General features: G+C 36.5%; 1 long non-coding RNA gene across 1 annotated transcript in view; it reads right to left on the minus strand.

Moving 5' to 3' along the window:
- Positions 1-207: 207 nt before the first annotated feature.
- LOC134367271 (uncharacterized) overlaps positions 208-19658 on the minus strand; it is a 68043-nt gene continuing 48592 nt past the window's right edge. Inside the window, exon 3 of the long non-coding RNA XR_010022394.1 lies at positions 208-1046. This is a non-coding gene — a long non-coding RNA (uncharacterized LOC134367271). The remainder of the gene's footprint in view (positions 1047-19658) is intronic.

The following is a 19658-nucleotide window of genomic DNA, read 5'->3' on the forward strand; positions in this document are numbered from 1 at the left end:
TCAGGTGTGGCTCTGGTTGCTGATTCAGAAGGTCCAAGCTATAAACCTTGGCAGCATCCACGTGGTGCACTGGGTGTACAAACTGTGGAGGCATAGCTGCCTTCACCTAGATTATAAATCATACCTCAGAGACCCACTGCAGGAGCTGAGTCACTGCAAAATGTCCTCACTAGGGTAATGCCTGGTTGGGCTATGGGAGTGGGGCCACCTCAGAAACCCCAGAATTGTAGATCCCACCAATATGCAACACTAGTCTGAGAGAGCTGCAGGCATAAGATTCAAACCTGTAAGAGCTGTTGTGTGGGCTGTACCCAGCAAAGCCAAAGGGGTGGGGCTGCCCAAGATATTAGGGGCCAAACCCTGACCTGGTATGTTCGAATGGTGGGACATGGAGTCAAAGAAGATTATTTTCCAGTCTTAGGATTTAGTGTTGTTTTCCCTCTTGGGATTGGACTCACTTAGGACATGTTACCCTTTTTGCCAATTTCTCTCTTTTGGCATAGGAATGTCTACCCTATGCCTATCCCACCATTGTATTTTGGAAGCACATAACTTGTTTTGATTTCACAGGCTCATAGCTAGAAGGTAATTTGCCTCAGGATGAATCATAACTTAAGTCTCATTCATGATGTTTAGATGAGGTGCCTTTTAGACTTCTGAGTTGATGTTGGAACAAGTTAAAACTTGTGGCACTGTCGAGATAGGATGGATGCATTTTGTATGTGAGAGGAACATGAGTTTTGAGGGGCCAGTGGTGGAATGCTATAATTTGAATATTTGTCCCCTACAAAATTCATGTTGAAATTTAATTGCCATTGTAACAGTATTAAGAGGTGGGACCTTTAAGAGGTGATTAGGCTATGAGGGCTCCATCCACATGGGTGGGATTAATACTGTCATAAAAAGACAAGTTTACCCCCTTTTGCCTCTTTGCTCTTCCATCTTCTACCTTGTGAGGATGCAGTGATCCTCCTCTTCAGAGAACACAGCAAGAAGGCCTTCATTAGATGCTGGCACTTTGATGTTGAACTTCTCATCCTCCAGAACTATGAGAAAATAAATTTCTGTTCTTTATAAATTACCCTTTCTCAAGTATTCTGTTATAGCAGCAAAAACAGACTTAAACACATACATTATCTTATTCATCCTCACAACAATCCTTTTAGGTAAGCAGTGAAGAATAATATATTTATTTTTGCCCACTGTCCAGATATATTTATCTACATTCTATGGATTATGCTCAACTAATCAATCTTAAGTAATCTTCCCAGGTTACATGGTTAGTAAGATACACAATTGGGACTATAACTCAGGTCTTCTGAATCTCAAACCGGTTCTCTTTCTGTTACTATGAAAACAACAACAGCCTTAAGATAATAAAACACTGATTATCCAGACCCAACTAATTGTAATCCTTAGTAATCACATTTTCATTTTATTCTATACTGTTTTTAAGAGGAAGAGCCATGTTGATAATTACCACATAAAGATATAAAACATAATAAAATAATTTACTGCAGATGCTGGGATCTAAATGTTATGTATTCACACCAAATCTCTTAAAACAGTCTGATATACAGGTATGGTCTTGTCTACAAATGATTTATGTTAAGAATTATGGCTAAAAAAAAAAGAAAGAATTATGGCCAAAGTCCTTGCAAAATGCTCACTCACTGAAGAAAAAAAAGAATCAATTACCTTCACTAGACTACCATTACTGAGGCAGAAAAGTGGATCAACACAACTAAAATATGTTTAAAATATTTTCAGTAGCAAGAAACAAAACAAAATTGTTACATTTTTAGTACTCATATAGGCAAAAACTCTGTTAACCAGAATGCACTTTTCCCAGCATTTAAGTGTATTGAAATTTTACAATAATACTTTTCATATAGTATCCTAAATCCATCAAAATCTTATTCACAAGGAATAGTAAATGACTGCTGATTTTTTAAAAAACACTACCTCCAAATACAGCCACATTCTGTGGTATGAGGGGTGAGGACTTCAATATATGAATTTGTGGAGGGACACAATTCAACCCATAACAGCTCTCAAATTTTACACAAAATAAAGGTAAGTAATAAGCTTCAAAATATATTTGAATACACTTGGTTTATTATGAACTGAGGTCTAAGGTATTTGCCTTTTAGTTGTAAATTAGCAGCACTAATTAAATATTTAAAACTTTCTATTTCAATTATTTCTGTACCTCCATCAATGCTAAACCTATTTTAACCTTTTAATTTGAAATAAATTTAGATTTATAAAAATGTTGCAAAAATAGTCTGCAGTGTTCCCATATACCGTTCACCCAGCTTCCTCCATTGTTAATATTTTACATAATAATAGTACAATTATCTAAACCATAAAATTAAAGTCCATTCAACACTATTAACTAAACAACACACTTTGTTCAGATTTCACAAGTTTTACCATTAATGCCCTTTCTCTGTTCAAGAATCTTAGTTGTTATGTCTCCTTGATCTCTTCTAACTTGGCACAGTTTCTAAGTCTTTCTTTAACTTTCATGACCTTGACTCTTTGGAAGAGTACTAACCAGTTATTTTGAAGAATGCTTCTCATTTTAGATTTGTCTGCTTTTTCACTATGATTCAATTTAGATTATGAATTTTGTGCAAGAATACAGCAGAAGTGAATCTGTGCCCTATTCAGGGCACCTTACCAGCAGGTATGTGATATCACTATGTCTCATCACTGGTGCTGTTAACTTTGATCTCTTGGTTAAGGGCTTACTACTTGTCAGGCATTGGAATGAGCACATTGAGTTGATTATCTTGTTTAATTCTCACACAACCCCATATATTACATACTATTATTATTATTTAAAGAAACTGAGTCTCCTAGGGGTTCAGTAACCTGCCCAAATACAGTTAGTGAATAGTAGAGGCAGAATTTGAATCTGGTCATTCTAGCTCTTGAGCCTCACTCTTAATCCCTATGCACACTGCTTCCTTACCCTAAAAAGTGAGTTTACCCTTCTTTAAAACTCTTATCACTCAATCCCCACTATTATTTCCTCTCAGTTCATCACTATATAGATCATTGGCAGTCAATCATGAGTTATGGTATCTGAAAATCGTACCTTCTCAATTCAGAGGGGCATAACATGTGAAAATCAGGATTTTAGGCTGTTTCACAATAGATTCTGAGGGAACCCAAACATTCATCTATGTACATTTGTGTACTCCAATCAAAGCATACTTCATTCATACACATATACATATATATATATATTTATATTTATATATTGTGTATGTGAAGATTATATGTGAATATTATATATGAAGATTATGTTAGTATTACATATAGTATATATTTATCTATACAGATACATATACACATATGCATATACATACGTATTTCTACTTAATTCCAAAGATAGATCTGAGAAAACATCAGCTACTATGACTCCAAAATTCATGCTCTTAACCACTGCTTGATGATTAGAAGGTTCACCTAACAGTCTCATAATGTTAAGGCCCCTAACCAGGGTCTATGCTTGAATAGATGGCTGACCTACCCCTCTTTGCAACCGAGTTGAGAAAAAGGTACTTGTGAACTGGAGTAGAGTTTTGGTTTTCTTTTTTTCCTTTTCTTTTTTTTTTTAAGTTATAAGTATCTTCCAAAACAAAGATAAAAGGGCAATCAAAACCCCAGAGTTTTAAACCATAGCAATGGATGCAATGTTTTTGGTTTAGACATTTCACCAAAACAGATGGTTTTAGTCATTCAAGAGAGTTATAGAAAGCAGTGTAAGTCAGAACTCACTGAACCCTTAATTTTAAGCAATGATTACTCATCAAGACTAGTTTCCTATGGCTGTTGTAATAAATTAACACAAACTTAGTGCCTTAAAACAGGACAAATATATTATCTTACAGTTCTGGAGGTCAAAAACCAGACCTGGGTTAAAGTCAAGCCTTTGACAGGGCTGCATTCCTTTCTGGACACTCAAAGGAAGAATGTTTCCACGCCTTTTCTGCTTCTAGAGGCCACCTGTACTCCTTGGCTCTTGGCCTCTTCCACCATCTCCAAAGCTAGTGATTGCATTTGGACCTCTACTTCCACCATCACATCTACTTCTCTGACTCTTCCCCCTGTCTCTTCCATCTTTTAAGATCCCTTATGATTGGATTTATGCCCTGCCCAGATAATCCAGATAATCTTCCCATCTCAAGATCTGTAACCTAAACACATCTGCAAAATCATTGTTGTGAAGTAATGTAACAAATTTACAATTTCTGGGGATTAGAATGTTGACATCTTTGGAGGACTATTCTGCCTTCCAATAAACAATTAACAACTATACAAAACAGTATAAGTTGAGAAAGGAGTGATTGGATTTAGTGAATCCTAAGAGGCTAGTGTTTTTTATGAAGCAAAACAAGATATGTATCAACTTTAGATTTCGTTTCTCTGAACAAAAGCTATGTTAAATTCCGGTAAATTTCTGGAGCCGACTCTAATTTAGTCTGAATTTTTAAAAAGGCCAAGACTCTATTACTAGCTATTTGACATTCTAAGTACATTAAACAACCATCCCAGTTAGAACACCTGAAAGTGATGGGTAATTTATTTATTTTTAATTTTTTTATTAACGAACATAAAGAAAGTAAGGAATATTCAAGCCAAATTCTAAAAACTTCACCACAATTATTAAATAATTACTGTTTGAAGCACCAATAAATATGAACACGACATGAAAAAAAAATTTTAAAAACACAGGTAATAAATTATGAGCAAGATAAGCAGAAAAAATAAAAGTCAAATCAAATCTGCAAAGGATTTAGAAACTGTGAATATAAAATAACCAGGTTAAACATGTTTAATTAAATAAGTGAAAAGGATGAAAAAACTAATAAAGGCCAAGAGACTAGAAAAAATATAGACAAGCATATTTGAAAAAGGATCAAATTTAACTTTGAAAATGAAAAAAAAAATCAGAGAAGGATTTCAAATAACTATAGACCACATAATTTGGTTTAACCTTTTTACTGAAATATACATATTAAATATGCTGGGAAATGATTTTTTAAAAATCCATTTAAAATGGTAGGTGCTAAAGAGATAACGTAGAGACTTCCAGTTCTAGACAAAATAATGTAGAACCACTTATCTTTGCTCATCCTCCTTAAGTACAACTAAAAACTGAACATATACAATAATCAGGAGGATACTGAAAGGTGGCAAAACAAAGAGACACTGGCTAGGGACCTCAGGAATTGAGGAATGACACAGCAGTGAGTTCCCTGGGTTTTCTTTTTATCTTCCATATATCCTCGCTGGGTACTTGAGAATCCTGCAACCTGGAACTCCACCAGGTTTAGACAAAAATAAGTCCCCCCAAAATCCAGCTTTCTCCAGCCAGACTGGGAAAGAGCACAGCAGGACAGAAACCTTTTTGACAATACCTGCCCTACCTCATACAGACACCATGCATGATCGCTCTGCCCCCTCAGGAGGTGGTAGCAGAGTGCCCAGGAAAGTGCTTTCCTCCTACAGTGCTTCACTATACCCCACAGTGAAGACAAAGCAGGGAGTCTAGACTCCTAGCCCCTCACCTGGTGGTAGTACATGACCCACAGTGGTACCTTCCATCTCTGCAACAGCAGTGACAGTGGAGAAGTGGCAAAAGGTAAGGGCAGATTTTTTTCTCCCCTGTCAGTAGTGCTAAGTAGTCTGGGGAGGTGCTTGACTCCCCTACTGGATAAAGTAAGAAGTTTGATATTATGAACTTCATCTGGTAACAATAATAGCAACGGGAGGCGCTTTCCTCTCCCATAGGAGTAACACCTGCAGAGGCAGAGTGGAGAGTCTGCTTTATAGCTATAAAGCAGCAGCAGGGAGCATGGAAAGGTACTTTCCTACCTCACTGGCAGCGTAAGTGAAGGCTGAATGGGGAGACTAGACTCCTGCTCCCCAACCAGCAGTAGCAGTGACCCAGAGCTCTACTTCTATGTGGGCATATTATAACAAGAGAACATATGCAGAGTCTGGATTTGCATCCATCACCCAGTGCTATCAAATGGTATCCACCTCCCTCTCAAACAGAGGGTAAAGGAAGAATATCAGAAAGAAGGGAGGTGGAAAAAAGGATTCTTTATATCTGCATTAAAAAGTTTCCGGAAGACCCCAGAATGACTCAGACCTAAAAGAGACTAGTATCAACAAACAGAAAGGTTTGAGAACTGAAAACCACCCTAGTTTGCCCTCCAAGTGGCACATAACAAAGCAAACCAAAATAGCACTGCAAGGTCTCTGGATACTAAATTGTCATTGGAAACACAGCCTAAAAAAGTAGGCCGGGACTTACTCACTAAAATAAGGTATATCCCTGGTAAAAGAGAAGATTTAAATAGAATCTGCAATTGCATACAGCATACAAAATGTCCAGGATACGATAGAAAATTACCCATTATACCAAAAAACAGGGAAAATCACAACCTGACAAAACAACAAGCAGAGGCCAATATGGGGATGATTCAAATGTTGGAATTATCTGACAAATATTTTAAAGCAGAAATTATATAAAAATGCTTCAGTGACAAATTATAAATACCCTTTGAATAAATGCAAAAATATAAAATCTTGGCAAAGAAATAAGAGATATAAAATAGAGCCAAATATAATTTGTAAAACTGAAAAATAAATGAACTGAAATAACAACTCACTGCATGAGTTCAGATGTAGACTGATAATGAAAGAGAAAAGAATCAGTGAGCTTGAAAAAAGAATAATAGAATTGATCCAATATGAACAACAGACAGAAGATAAACTGAAAAAAAAAAAAATGAACAGTCTTGGGATCCTGTGCAACAATAACACAAGATTCAACTTTCCTATCATCAGAGTCCCAGAACAAGAGCAGAAAGTGAAGTTAAAAGAGCCTTCAAAGAAATAATGGCTGAAAATCTCCCAAATTTGGTGGAATATATAAACCTACATATTCAAGAAGCTCAGTGAATCTCAACACTATAAACTTAAACTATTACAGCATGTTACAGACGTATTACAATAAACTCTCAAAGAGAGGCAGGGCACTGAGGCTTGCAGCAGGAAGCAGAGTTTATTGATGCTGGCAACAGCTCAGTGGACTCATATCACAAAGGCTGAGCCCTAAATGCAGTGGGGCTGCCTCTTTTATATTGTTATACTTCCAGTTTTTTTACATTGGGGTAAAGGGGTGGCCTTATATGGTTATAACTTCCGTTTTGGTGGGAAAAGTTCTGGGCTGTTTAGCTGTTACAGCAGGGTGGGACACAGCTGGGAGCAGGGTGGGGTGCAGTCAGGAGAACACTGAGGAGGACATGGGTGCCTCAAAACGGTTGCCAAGGCATGTCACAATTCAATTTCTAAAAATAAAAGACAAAGAAAAAATCTGGAAAGCAACTAAAGAAAAGCAAAATATTACTTATATATAAGTAATGATTTCAATGACAATGGATTCTCCATCTGAAACCAAGGAGGCCAGAAGGAAGAAGCACATATTTTTCAAATGCTCTAAGGAGAGAACAGTCAACCCAGAATTCGATATCCAATAAAAATATCCTTCAGGAATGGAGAAGGAAAAAAGACTTTCTCACATAAAGAACAACTAAGAGAATTTGTCTTCAGCAGACATACTTAGAAAGAATGGCTAAAGGAAGTTCTCCCTACCTCCACCCCCCAGAAAAAAAAAAAGAAATTATAACAGAAGGAGGCTTGAAACTTCAGAAGTAATATAGAACATCAGAATGGGCAAATACATGTATAATAGATTACCCTTCTCTGCATAAGTTTTTAAAAAAATGGTTGATGATTCATGCAAAAATAATAACACTACCTGATGTGGTACTTAATGTACATCTAGGAAATACTTAAGACAATTATATTTAACAAGCAGGGAGAGTGAAGGGACCTAAATGGAAGTAATATTTCTGTACTTCACTTGAAGTGGTACAGTCACTATGAGTAGACTATGCTAAGTTATATATGTATACTGTAATACCTAGAACAAACCAGGTTTGTCTTCAAACATATAAAGCAATATACTGAAAGGCAGTATAAATAAATCAAGATGAAATTTTTAAAACTGTTCAAATTATCCACAGGAAGGTAAGAAAAGAGAAACCAAAGAATGAGGAACAGAGAAAATAGACATATAACATAATAAAATAGTAAGGGGGGGCGACCTCAGAACTGGCAGAATGAGGATCTTGGTGAACTTGCTCTTCCTCTAAAACAATGTAAATACAGGAAAAACGACTAAAATAAACCCTTTCAGAACTTTAACAATTAACTAAAGCCACAGAACAACCTGTCAAATTGTCTATTTAGGAGAAACTGTTGAACCTCAGTAAGACAGCAGAGTCTGTAACATTTTTACTTGGGGTTATTCCCATCCACCTTCTCTCCTCAGTTCAGTGGTGCACTAGCCAAAATTGAATAGCATTTTAGACAATAGAAATTTCTAACTGCTTTTGAAGCTCTGTTAAAGCATAATCCACAGAGAACAGTCAATATTTTTTCTGAACTTGCAGCTCTCTCAAAAATCTCTGCTCTCACAGTGGGGTGGCCATTTGACTCACAGCTCAGCTTAGTGGGGAAAAACATACTATGCCTAATCCTGGGCATTACCAAAAAAGTAAAAATTAAAAACATAAAGTGCTGGCAACATCTCAGCTCCCTAAGACTGTGATTTTAGTTGGTGCAAATAAGTGCCTGAATGAGAATTCTAAAGTAAATCCTGCAGAACTAGATAACCAAAACAAAAGCTTTGAAATATTTATGGGGATTTAAAAGGCTGCATGTATGTACAACACTATATGTATGCCCAGAAAAGGACAAGGCAAAGTCAGACACCTCTGGTTGACCTTGTCACCATGTATAGCACAAAGTGAAAGCTAAAGCCTTTTTGTAAACTGCCTGAAGTGTGAAGAATGCCTTCTCACAAAGATCCCTTGGCAGAGGGTAGAAGTCATTTGGGAAAGATATTTAAGGAAAACTTCTGACCAATCATTGGCTGACCACTAATTTATAAAGACTCCGGTATGACCACTAGGAAGCCATGCTTAAAATCAAAACAAGAATTTTTTTTTTTAAGCTGGCAGAAATCCAAGAGGCAATACACTGCAGAGAATAGAGAATTAAAGAATTAGTCCTGAGAAGTGCTAAACAAATAAGCATGAACAAAAAACAATAGCACAACAACAACAGCAAAGCCAGCAACAACCACAAATCTTGGGTAGATATGAATATGATGCCAGAGACGATAAAATATATAATTAAAATGACATATGCTCAACTGTTATGAACTGTTATTTACGCCTCCTTTACCTTGTTTTCCATTGGCCATACTTTTGGGAAACAACAGATTCATTGTTAACTCATAACCTATATATTCAAAAATGTGTTGATAAATAATATTTAATGGGAGAAGATGTGCAAGTTTTGCCCTCAATTAAGCTGCAGCCAATTTCATTTTTTATTCTTATTTTTTTATTTTTTTATTTAATTTAATTTTATTTTGTCAATATACAATGTGGTTGATTATTGTGGCCAGTTACTGAAACTTCCCTCCCTCCTTCCTCTCCCTCCTCCCTCCTCCCTCCCAACAATATCCTTTCTGTTTGCTTGTCATATCAACTTCGAGGAATTGTAATTGTTCTGTCTTCCCCCCCCCCCAGGATGTTTGTGTACTTATTTATTCATTTTTAGGCCCCTCAAATAAGTGAGAACATGTGATATTTCTCTTTCTGTGCCTGACTTGTTTCACTTAATATAATTCTCTCTAGGTCCATCCATGTCATTTCAAATGGCAATATTTCATTCTTTTTTATAGCTGAGTAGTATTCTATAGTGTAGATATACCGCATTTTCCATATCCACTCATCTGATGATGGACATTTGGGCTGGTTCAAACTCTTAGCTATTGTAAAGAGTGCTGCAATGAACATCGGAGAACAGATATACCTTCAACTTGATGATTTCCATTCCTCTGGGTATATAATCCCAGCAGTGGGATAGCTGGGTCATATGGTAGATCTATCTGCAATTGTTTGAGGAGCCTCCATACCATGTTCCATAGAGGCTGCACCATTTTGCAGTCCCACCAACAATGTATGAGAGTTCCTTTATCTCCGCAACCTTGCCTGCACTTATCATTCACAGCCTTTTGAATATAAGCCATCCTAACTGGGGTGAGATGGTATCTCAGTGAGGTTTTGATTTGCATTTCATAAATCCTGAGTGACGTTGAGCATTTTTTCATATCTCTGTTGTCCATTCATATTTCTTCCTTTGAAAAATGCCTATTTAGCTCTTTTGCTCATTTTTTAATTGGGTAGCTTGTTTTTTTCTTGTAATGTTTCAGTTCCTTGTATGTTCTGGATATTAATCCTTGGTCAGATGTATATTTTGCAAATATTTTCTCCCACTCTGTTGGTTGTCTTTTAACTCTGTTAATTGTTTCTTTTGCTGTGCAGAAGCTTTTTAGTTTGATATAATCCCATTTATTTTTCCTTTGGTTGCCCATGCTTTTCGGGTCGTATTCATGAACTCTGTGTCCAGTCCTACATCCTGAAGTGTTTCTCCTGTTTTCTTTAAGAAGTTTTATTGTTTCAGGGTGTATATTTAATTCTTTAATCCATTCTGAGTTGATTTTAGTATATGGTGAGAGGTATGGGTCTAGTTTCATTCTCCTGCATATGGATATCTAGTTATCCCAGCACGATTTGCTGAGGAAGCAGTCTCTTCCCCAGTGTATAGGCTTGGTGCCTTTGTCAAAGATCAGATGGCTGTAGATGTGTGGTATGATTTCTGGATTCTCTATTCTATTCCATTGATCAGTGTGTCTGTTTTTATGCCAGTACCATGCTGTTTTGGTTATTATAGCTTTCTCGTATAGTTTAAAGTCAGGTAGTTTTATGCCTCCAGCTTTATTTTTTTTGCTCAGAATTGCTTTGGCTATGCATGGTCTTTTGTTACTCCATATAAATATCTGGACAGATTTTTCCATTTCTGAGAAAAATGTCATTGGAATTTTGATGGGGATTGCATTGAATTTGTAGATCACTTTGGGTAGTGTGGACATTTTCACAATATTGATTCTTCTAATCCAAGAGCGTGGGATATCTTTCCATCTTCTTGTATCCTCTCTAATTTCTCTCAGAGGTGGTTTGTAGTTCTCATTATAGAGATTTTTCACATCCTTGGTTAACTCAATTCCTAAGTATTTTATTTTTTTGGTGGCTATTGTAAATGGGCAAACTTTCTTGATTTCTCTTTCTGCATGTTCACTATGGGAGACTAGAAATGCTACTGACTTTTGTGTGTTCATTTTGTATCCTGCTACTTTGCTGAAATCATTTATCAACTCTAAGAGGTTTTTTTTTTTTTTTTTAGAGGCTTTGGACTGTTAGATATATAAGATCATGTCATCTGCAAAGAGGGCCAGTTTGACTTCATCTTTTCCAATCTAGATGCCCTTTATTTCCTTCTCTTCTCTGATTGCTCTGGATAGTACTTTAACCACTATGTTGAATAGGAGTGGTGAGAGTGGACATCCTTGTCTAGTTCCTGTTCTTTAAGGAAAAACTTTCAGCTTTTCCCCATTCAGGATGATATTGGCAGTGGGTTTATCATATATGGCTTTAATTATGTTGAGATACTTTCCATCTATACCTAACTTATAGAGGGTTTTTTTCATGAATGAATGTTGAATTTTATCAAATGCTTTTTTAGCATCTATAGAGATGATCATATGGTCCTCGTGTTTGATTTTATTAATATCGTGTATCACGTTTATTGATTTGCATATCTTGAACCAGCCTTGCACCCTGGGATGAATCCTACTAGATAGTGTTGTATAATTTTGCATATGGGTTTCTGTGTTCTGTTAGCTAGAATTTTGTTGAGGAATTTTGCATCTATATTCATGAACGATATTAGCCTGCAGTTTTCTTTTTTAGTTGTATCTTTACCTGGTTTTGGTATTAGGGTGATGTTTGCTTCATAAAATGAGTTTGGGAGAATTGCCTCTGTTTCAATCTTGTGGAATAGTTTGTCAAAAATTGGTGTCAATTCCTCTTTGAGTGTTTGGTAAAATTCTGCTGTGAGTCCATCTGGTCCTGGGTTTTTATTTGTTGGGGGCCTTCTGATAACAGCTTCAATCTCTTTTATTGTTATTGGTCTGATCAGATTTTCTACATCTTTTTGGCTCAGTTTTGGTAGCTTGTGTGTGTCCAGAAATTTATCCATTTAATCCAGAGTTTCAAATTTGTTGGCATATAGTTGTTTATAGTAGTCTCGAATGATTCCTTGTATTTCAGATGTATCAGTTGTAATATCACCTTTTTCATTTATAATTTTTGTTATTTGGGTTTTCTCTCTTCTTTTTTTAGTTAGCCAGGAAAATGGTTTGTCAATTTTATTTATCTTTTCAAAAAACCAACTTTTTGATTCATTGATCTTTTGTACTGTATTTTGCTTTTCAATTTCATTAAATTCTTCTCTGATCTTAATGGTATGTTTCTGCCTGCTAACTTTGGGTTTGGATTGTTCTTGTTTTTCTAGTTCTTTAAGGTGAAGTGTTAGGTTGTTCACTTGCCATCTTTCCATTCTTCTGAAGTAAGCATTTGATGTGATAAATTTCCCCCTTAGTACTGCTTTTGCAGTATCCTGCAGGTTTTGGTATTATGTATCATTGTTTTCATTAATTTCAATAAATTTTTTGATTTCCTGCTTGATTTCTTCTTGGACCCATATGTCATTAAGTAGAATGCTGTTTAATTTTCATGTGTTTGTTTAGTTTCCAGAATTTCATTTGTTATTGATTTCTAATTTTAGTCCATTGTGGTCTGAAAAAGTACATGGGATAATTCCAATTTTTTGAATTTGTTCAGACTTGATTTGTGACCTAACATGTGATCTATCCTGGAGAATGATCCATGTGCTGATGAGAAGAATGAATATTCTGAGGTTGTTGGATGGAATGTTCTGTAGATATCTGCCAAGTCCAATTGGTCTAGAATGTTGTTTATATCTTGTGTTTCTCTTCTGATACTTTGCCTAGATGATCTGTCCAATATTGACAGTGGGGAGTTCAGGTCCCCTGCTGTTATGGTATTAGTGTCTATTTCTTTCTTTAGGTCTAATAGAGTTTGCTTTATAAATCTAGCTGCTCCAACATTGGGTGCATATATATTTATGATTGTTATGTCTTCTTGATGGATGAATCCTTTTATCTTTATGTAGTGGCTCTCATTATGTCTTTTTATGGTTTTTATTTTAAAGTCTATGTTATCAGATATAATAATAGCTACTCCAGCTTGTTTTTCATTTCTGTTTGCATGGTAAATCTTTTTCCTTCCTTTCACTCTTAGTCTATGTGAGTCTTTATAGGTGAGGTGGGTCTCTTGAAGGCAGCATATAGTTGGGTCCTCCTTTTTAATCCAGTCACCCAGTCTGTGTCTTTTGATTGGGGAATTTAAGCCTTTTACATTAAGAGTTGTTATTGAAAAGTGTTGATTTACTCAAAGCATTTTACTGATTTTTGTTTGGATGTCTTTACTGTCTTGTTCCTTTCTTTCTGATTTACTGTTTGTTTTCTGTATTTGTTGGTTCCTTGGGTTGTAGATAACCTTTTTGATTGTTCGTTTTCTCTTCATTGTTGCCATTTTTATGTTACTAGTGGGTTTTGATTTTTCTTGGGTTTTTATAGAAGTGGTAGTTGTTTTTCAGGTACCAAACCCAGTACTTCCTTGAGAATTTCTTGTAAGGGTGGTCACGTGGTAGTTTTTATTTGTCTGTGAAATATACTATTTGCCCTTCATTGCAGAAGGATAGCCTTGCAGGGTAGAGTATTCTTGGCTGGCAATCTCTGTCTTTTAGTATTTTGAATATATCATCCCATTCCATTCTGGCTTTTAGGGTTTGTGATGTAATGTTTGATTTCAATCTGATTGAGGCTCCCTTATAGGTGATTTGATTCTTCTCTCTTGCAGCTTTTAAGATTCTGTCTTTGTCTTTGAGTTTTGCCAATTTGACTATAACATGTCTTGGAGAAGACCTTTTTGGGTTGAATACATTTGGGGATCTTTGAGCTTCCTGAATCTCAAGATATGTGTCTTTTTTTATACCTGGGAATTTTTCTGCCACTATTTTGTTGAATACATTTTCAATGCAATTTCCTTTTTCCTCCCCTTCTGGGATACCCACAACTCGGATATTTGAACACTTAAGGTTGTCAGATATCTCACTTAGATTTTCTTCAATGTTTTTAATTCTTTTTTCTTTTCTTTTTTTTTTTATCTGCCTGTGTTATTTCAAACAGCCCATCTTCAAGGTCAGAAGTTCTCTCTTCTGCTTCTGCAAGCCTGCTGGTTAAACTTTCTGTTGTGTTTTTTATTTCATTGGATGAATTCTTCAGCTCGGCAAGCTCTGCTACATTCTTTTTCAGGGCATTGATTTCCTTGTACATTTCTTCTTTCAGGTCCTGTATACTTTTCCTGGTTTCATCATGTTGTCCAGTTGAGTTTTCTTGTATCTCATTTAGTTTCCTTAGAATTATCACTCGAATTTCCTTATCAGACATTTCAAGGGCTTCTTGTTCTATAGGATCTAGAGCTTGAGAGTTATTACCCTTTGGTGGTGTACTTTCTTGATTTTTCATACTTCTGATATCTTTCCTTTCATGTTTTGTCATTGTGGCAGGGGATTTCACGGTCCACTTGTTTGACATTATTGTCTGGCTATGATTCTGCTGGGGCTGCCTATTTGGTATGGCTGCCTCAGTGTCTGCTCGGTTGGCCACTAGTGTATTTGGTGCATGGTTGCCTCGGATCTTGGGCCTCTCTGGGGTGGCACCTCTCTGGTCAACATGCACTCAGCCAGGCTGGGATGGAGTCAGGCAGTGGCAGTGAGGCCTACCTGCTTGGTCACGTGCTGGCACCACAGGGCATGTGGTCTCTGCGGATCTTCCGCTTCTCCAGCTGGATGCTTCCCTGATCCGCATGCACTCGGCCGGGCTGGGGATCCAATTTCGTTTTTTAAAGAACCAATTAAAAAGACATCAGCTTTGTATACCACTTTCCTCCTAAATAGAAAAATGTATTTTTGCTTCTGATTCACATTTTCTCTTGGCCTTTTTGTAGTTTGACTTTTGTAATTATGAAACATCTGTTCAGTGTTTTACTGAGGTAAAAGAAGATAGTGCTCTTTTTTAAAAAATGTGGTATGGACAAAAGAAGCCCAATTCCACATTTTTCCTCAGCTGTGCTAGCACCTGAAAGCTATTACTGAAAGACAGGATATCCCCTCTTAGAGTACAGATTCTAATTCCTGTTTAGAACACTTTAAAAAATTAGGTGTGTTTCTCAGAATCCAAAGTCATCATTACGTATTTAATATTTTTATAGCATATTTTTCCAGATCATGTTACATCTCTGATGGACCTACCAAAATAAAATGATTTGAGTAAAAAAGTTTAAATAAAGTAAAAACAATTTAGAGATAATCAAGCAATGATAATGAGAACTTAATCTTTTTAATCTTAAAGGTCTCAAAATGCCCCAGTAGACTCAATATGGTAAGCTCTATGACATCAGCTTCATGAGATTACTTTCAGTCATGGGGATGGGTAATAATATTATCCCTTTTTCTGATATGGGAAGACCAAGGCAGAGAAAAGCAAAATGAGCTTTATTATAGGTGGTAGTTTGAGAAACTCAGTTTGGGGTGTTCACATTTTGTTTTGCTCTTCTATTATAGATGACCTTCTTTGTGAGATGATTAAAATGTTCTAAAATTCATTCTGGTGATGGTTGCACATATCTGTGAATATACTTAAAACCACTGAGTTGTGCACTTTAAACAGTTAAATTATATGGTATGTGAATTATATCTCAAAAAAATTATGAAGAATAAACCAAAATTTAGGCTGGCTGGTTAGCTCAGCTGAGTTAGCACAGTGTTGTAACACCAGGGTCAAGGGTTCAGATATCCTTACTCGCCAACCAGCCCCCCAAAAAACAAATAAAGAAATATTAAACCAAAATTTAAAAATAGTAACTCTTGATTTGAAAACATTTATGCTAGTTTCCTTTTGCTGCTGTAACAAAATTATACCACAAACTTAGAGCCTTAATACATCACAAATTTATATAGTTCTAGATGTCAAAAGTCAGATTTGTATCTCCTTGAGCTGAAATCAAGGTACTGACAGGGTTCTGTTCCTTTTGAAGTCTCAAGGAGAGAATGTATCTCTTTGCCTATTCCAGTTTCCAGAAGCTGCCTGTATTCTTCTGTTCATGGCCCCTTCCTCCATCTTCAAAGCCAGCAACCCCATTACTCTGACCTCTGCTTTTGACATCACATCTCCTTTTCTGCCTCTTCTGTCTCTCTCTTTCATTTTTTAAGGCATCTTGTGAATAAATACATTATCTTCCTATCCAGATAATACAAAATAACCTCCCAGTTCAACATTCTTAATCTAATCACATATAAACTTACAAAGTCCCTTTTACCATGTAGGATAACATATTCACAGGTTCCAGAGATTAGTATGTGGACATTTTTTTTTTTTTTTGAGTGGCAGTCACTGTTCTGCCTACCACACCCTCTAAATATACCCCTAGTTTATTAAATGTACCAATCTGCCCTATGAAGATTTTAGATACAAGCCAATTAATTCTTAGAGGCCATCTTCAAAAGAAGGAAAGAAGATGGTTTGATTTGTTTGTTTTGGAGCACTCAACATTGAGCCATTCTTTTTGACAACAATTAAACAAAAGGCCCAGTTGTCCATCAAGGCCTGTCCTCATTTTGACAGTAAAACCATGTATTTTTTCCCCTATATTTTAAGAGAACATGCATCCATCTCACTCAAAAGTATTATCAAAATGTTATGATACCATCTGAAAGGAGGGAAACAAGATAGCAAAATAGATAAGTGCCCAGGCTCTATAGTCAGTCTACTTGGATTCAAATTCCAGCCCTACCATTCACTAGCCATGTGACCTCAGGTAAGTTACAAACACTCTAATTCTCAGTTTTCCCCATCAATAAAATGGGGATAGCAATAACCCCAAGCCCATAGGGTTGTTATAAGTATTAAATAGATACAAATCTAAATAAAGCAGTTAGAGAATATCCTGGTACACAGCAAGTACCTAGTAATAATTATCTAAAGTATTATTACTGTCATTATTACTATCTGTAAAGAGATCGTCCCTTAAGTATACACTATTTTTTTTTTCATTATTTATTTCTGGTTAGTAGGATTATATGGGTGATTTTATTTTCTGGTTTTTTTCTTTTATATATATTTCTTCCTAAATTGAGCAAGTATTCCTTATATAATTTCTAATCTAAAGGAAGAGAGAGATAAAGGACAGATCCTACCAACCCCGATTCTCACAGCAGGATTAAAGTGCAGGTTTTATAAGAGAAACAAATAACTAGGTGTCCATATTGATCTTATACAGTTCAGACCATAACCAGTTCCTTTGTCTAGTCAAATAAAAGTTGCAAAGTGTTAAGTGGTCCCTTAATTAGGTGAATGGTAAATAGTGAAATAACTCCAACCGGATACTATGATCTATTAATTTTATTTCCTGGGCGTCTCCTTAAGGCATCCACCTCTGTCCTTCAGCAATGCCATCATCATAATCCAGGTCACAGTCTTCTGTTACCTGAATTATTGAAAAACCTTCTTAATTGGCCCTTCTTTAAAAAAAATAGGCTGAATAGAAAAAGCAATCATTTATGGAGACATTATTATGTGCCAGGAGCTGTAGCAAGTGCTTTGTATTTAGCAGCTCCTATAACCTCCATCACAACCCTATGAGTTAGGTGCTATAACTATCTCCATTTGACTGAAGGGGAATATGAGGATTTGAAAAGAATTTAGTTATTTTCTCTATGTAATTTGTGGAGGAGAAATTGTCCTAGGCCAAAGCCCATGCTGTAAAACTCTGCTACAGCCTCATTCTCCCAACTCCCTCCCTGCCCTCACTCTACTGAGTAATATTTCTAAACCATCAATTTGGCCTTCTTAACTCTTTGCTTAGGTCTTTCAAGTAGTACATCATTGACCTCAGGGTAAAATCCAAAGCCCTTAACACAGCACACAAGACCTAATATCACCTGGCCCCTACCTACATTTCAAGTATCCTGTAATGCCTCTTCCCACATCACATACTCAGGGCTCCTCTTGCAGAATACTTTGGGTTCCCTGAATATGCCTATGCCTTCTTGAAATTCACCTTTGCTCATGTTATTCTTACTGCTGCTTGTAATTCACTCCTCTATTCTGCCCCCTGACAACTCTTCCTTCAAGTCTCAGGTCAAGTTTCAACTGCTTTCCTGGCTATCCAGGCAAAGGTATGCATTTCATTATCCATAATATTTTAGTCAATTCTCTATTCTAGCATGTTCTTTTGGTAGTAGGTTTTATTTGTTAGTCACCTGCATTAGACTAGGAGGACCTGCAGGGCAGAGATGGTTCCATTCACATTTGTATCTACAGTACATTGTATGATACCTGACATATAGTAGGACCTTAAATACGAGTGTTGAATTGAAAATTAACAATTTCTTTTTGTGTAGGCCTACTTAATTACTACTATTTTCAGTGCTCTCTTTCCTGAATATAGCCCCATCCTAATAACTCTTTAAAATATCCACTGTTATTTTCATCATAAAAATATGCACTCTCAAAAAGCATTATCATCTAAGAGTAACTGATACAGGTTACATGGACATCTACAGATACAACCAAGTTCAAAATCTATATAGAATTTTAATAATAACAAACTTTCTAGGAGTGCCACCCTTGTGATCCCTTTGTTTAGGTGTGTGTAAATGTGGTAGGCAGCCTCTATGATGGATCCCAATGTTCTCCACCTCCTGGTAATCTGTCCCTTGTTTCATCATCTCCCCTTGAGTGTGGCCTGTACCTAATGATTTGTTTCTAAGGACAGAGGCAACAGGATGTCATTTCTAGGATTAGGTTATATAAAATTAAAAATCTGTGACTTCCAGCTTAGGTTCTTTTGACCTTCCTGTCTCTGTCTCTTCCTGTCTCCCTGTCTCTCTCTCTCCCGTCTCTCTCTGAATCACGGAGCCATGTTGTGAGCAGCCCAATGGAACTGATATCTCAAGCCAACAGCCACGTAAGTAAACTTGGAAGTAGACAATCTCCCAGTAAAGCCTCGAGGTAACTGTAGCCCTAGCTGGCAGCATGATTGCAGCCTTGTGAGAGACCCTGTGCCAGAACCATTCAGCTAAGCTGCTCCCAAAGTCCTGACCTACAAAAGCTGTTACATAAAAATGTTTGTTGTTGTTTACAGCCACTAAGTTTAGGGGTAACTTGTTATGCAATGTTATAACTAATACAGCAAGTATGAAACCCAAGGACTTAACTCTTACAACCTGTGGGGAGGGGACTGGAGGGAAGGAGAAGAAATGGAGTGGACTGGGCATGAAGGAGAGTAGGAAGGGTAATTTAAAAGTGCCAGGTGGGTTCATTTGCCTTAGAAATCTTCTGAAAAATAATTTATTTTGTGAAAGTTTTAAAATTCTAACAGGTAGAGATTCATTCACTTGATCTCTTTTAAAATGAGAACTTCCTCTGGTGGAGCCATCAGCTACTTAAC

The sequence above is a fragment of the Cynocephalus volans genome, chromosome X (assembly GCF_027409185.1).
Source record: "Cynocephalus volans isolate mCynVol1 chromosome X, mCynVol1.pri, whole genome shotgun sequence".
In the NCBI taxonomy this organism is placed as follows: domain Eukaryota; kingdom Metazoa; phylum Chordata; class Mammalia; order Dermoptera; family Cynocephalidae; genus Cynocephalus; species Cynocephalus volans.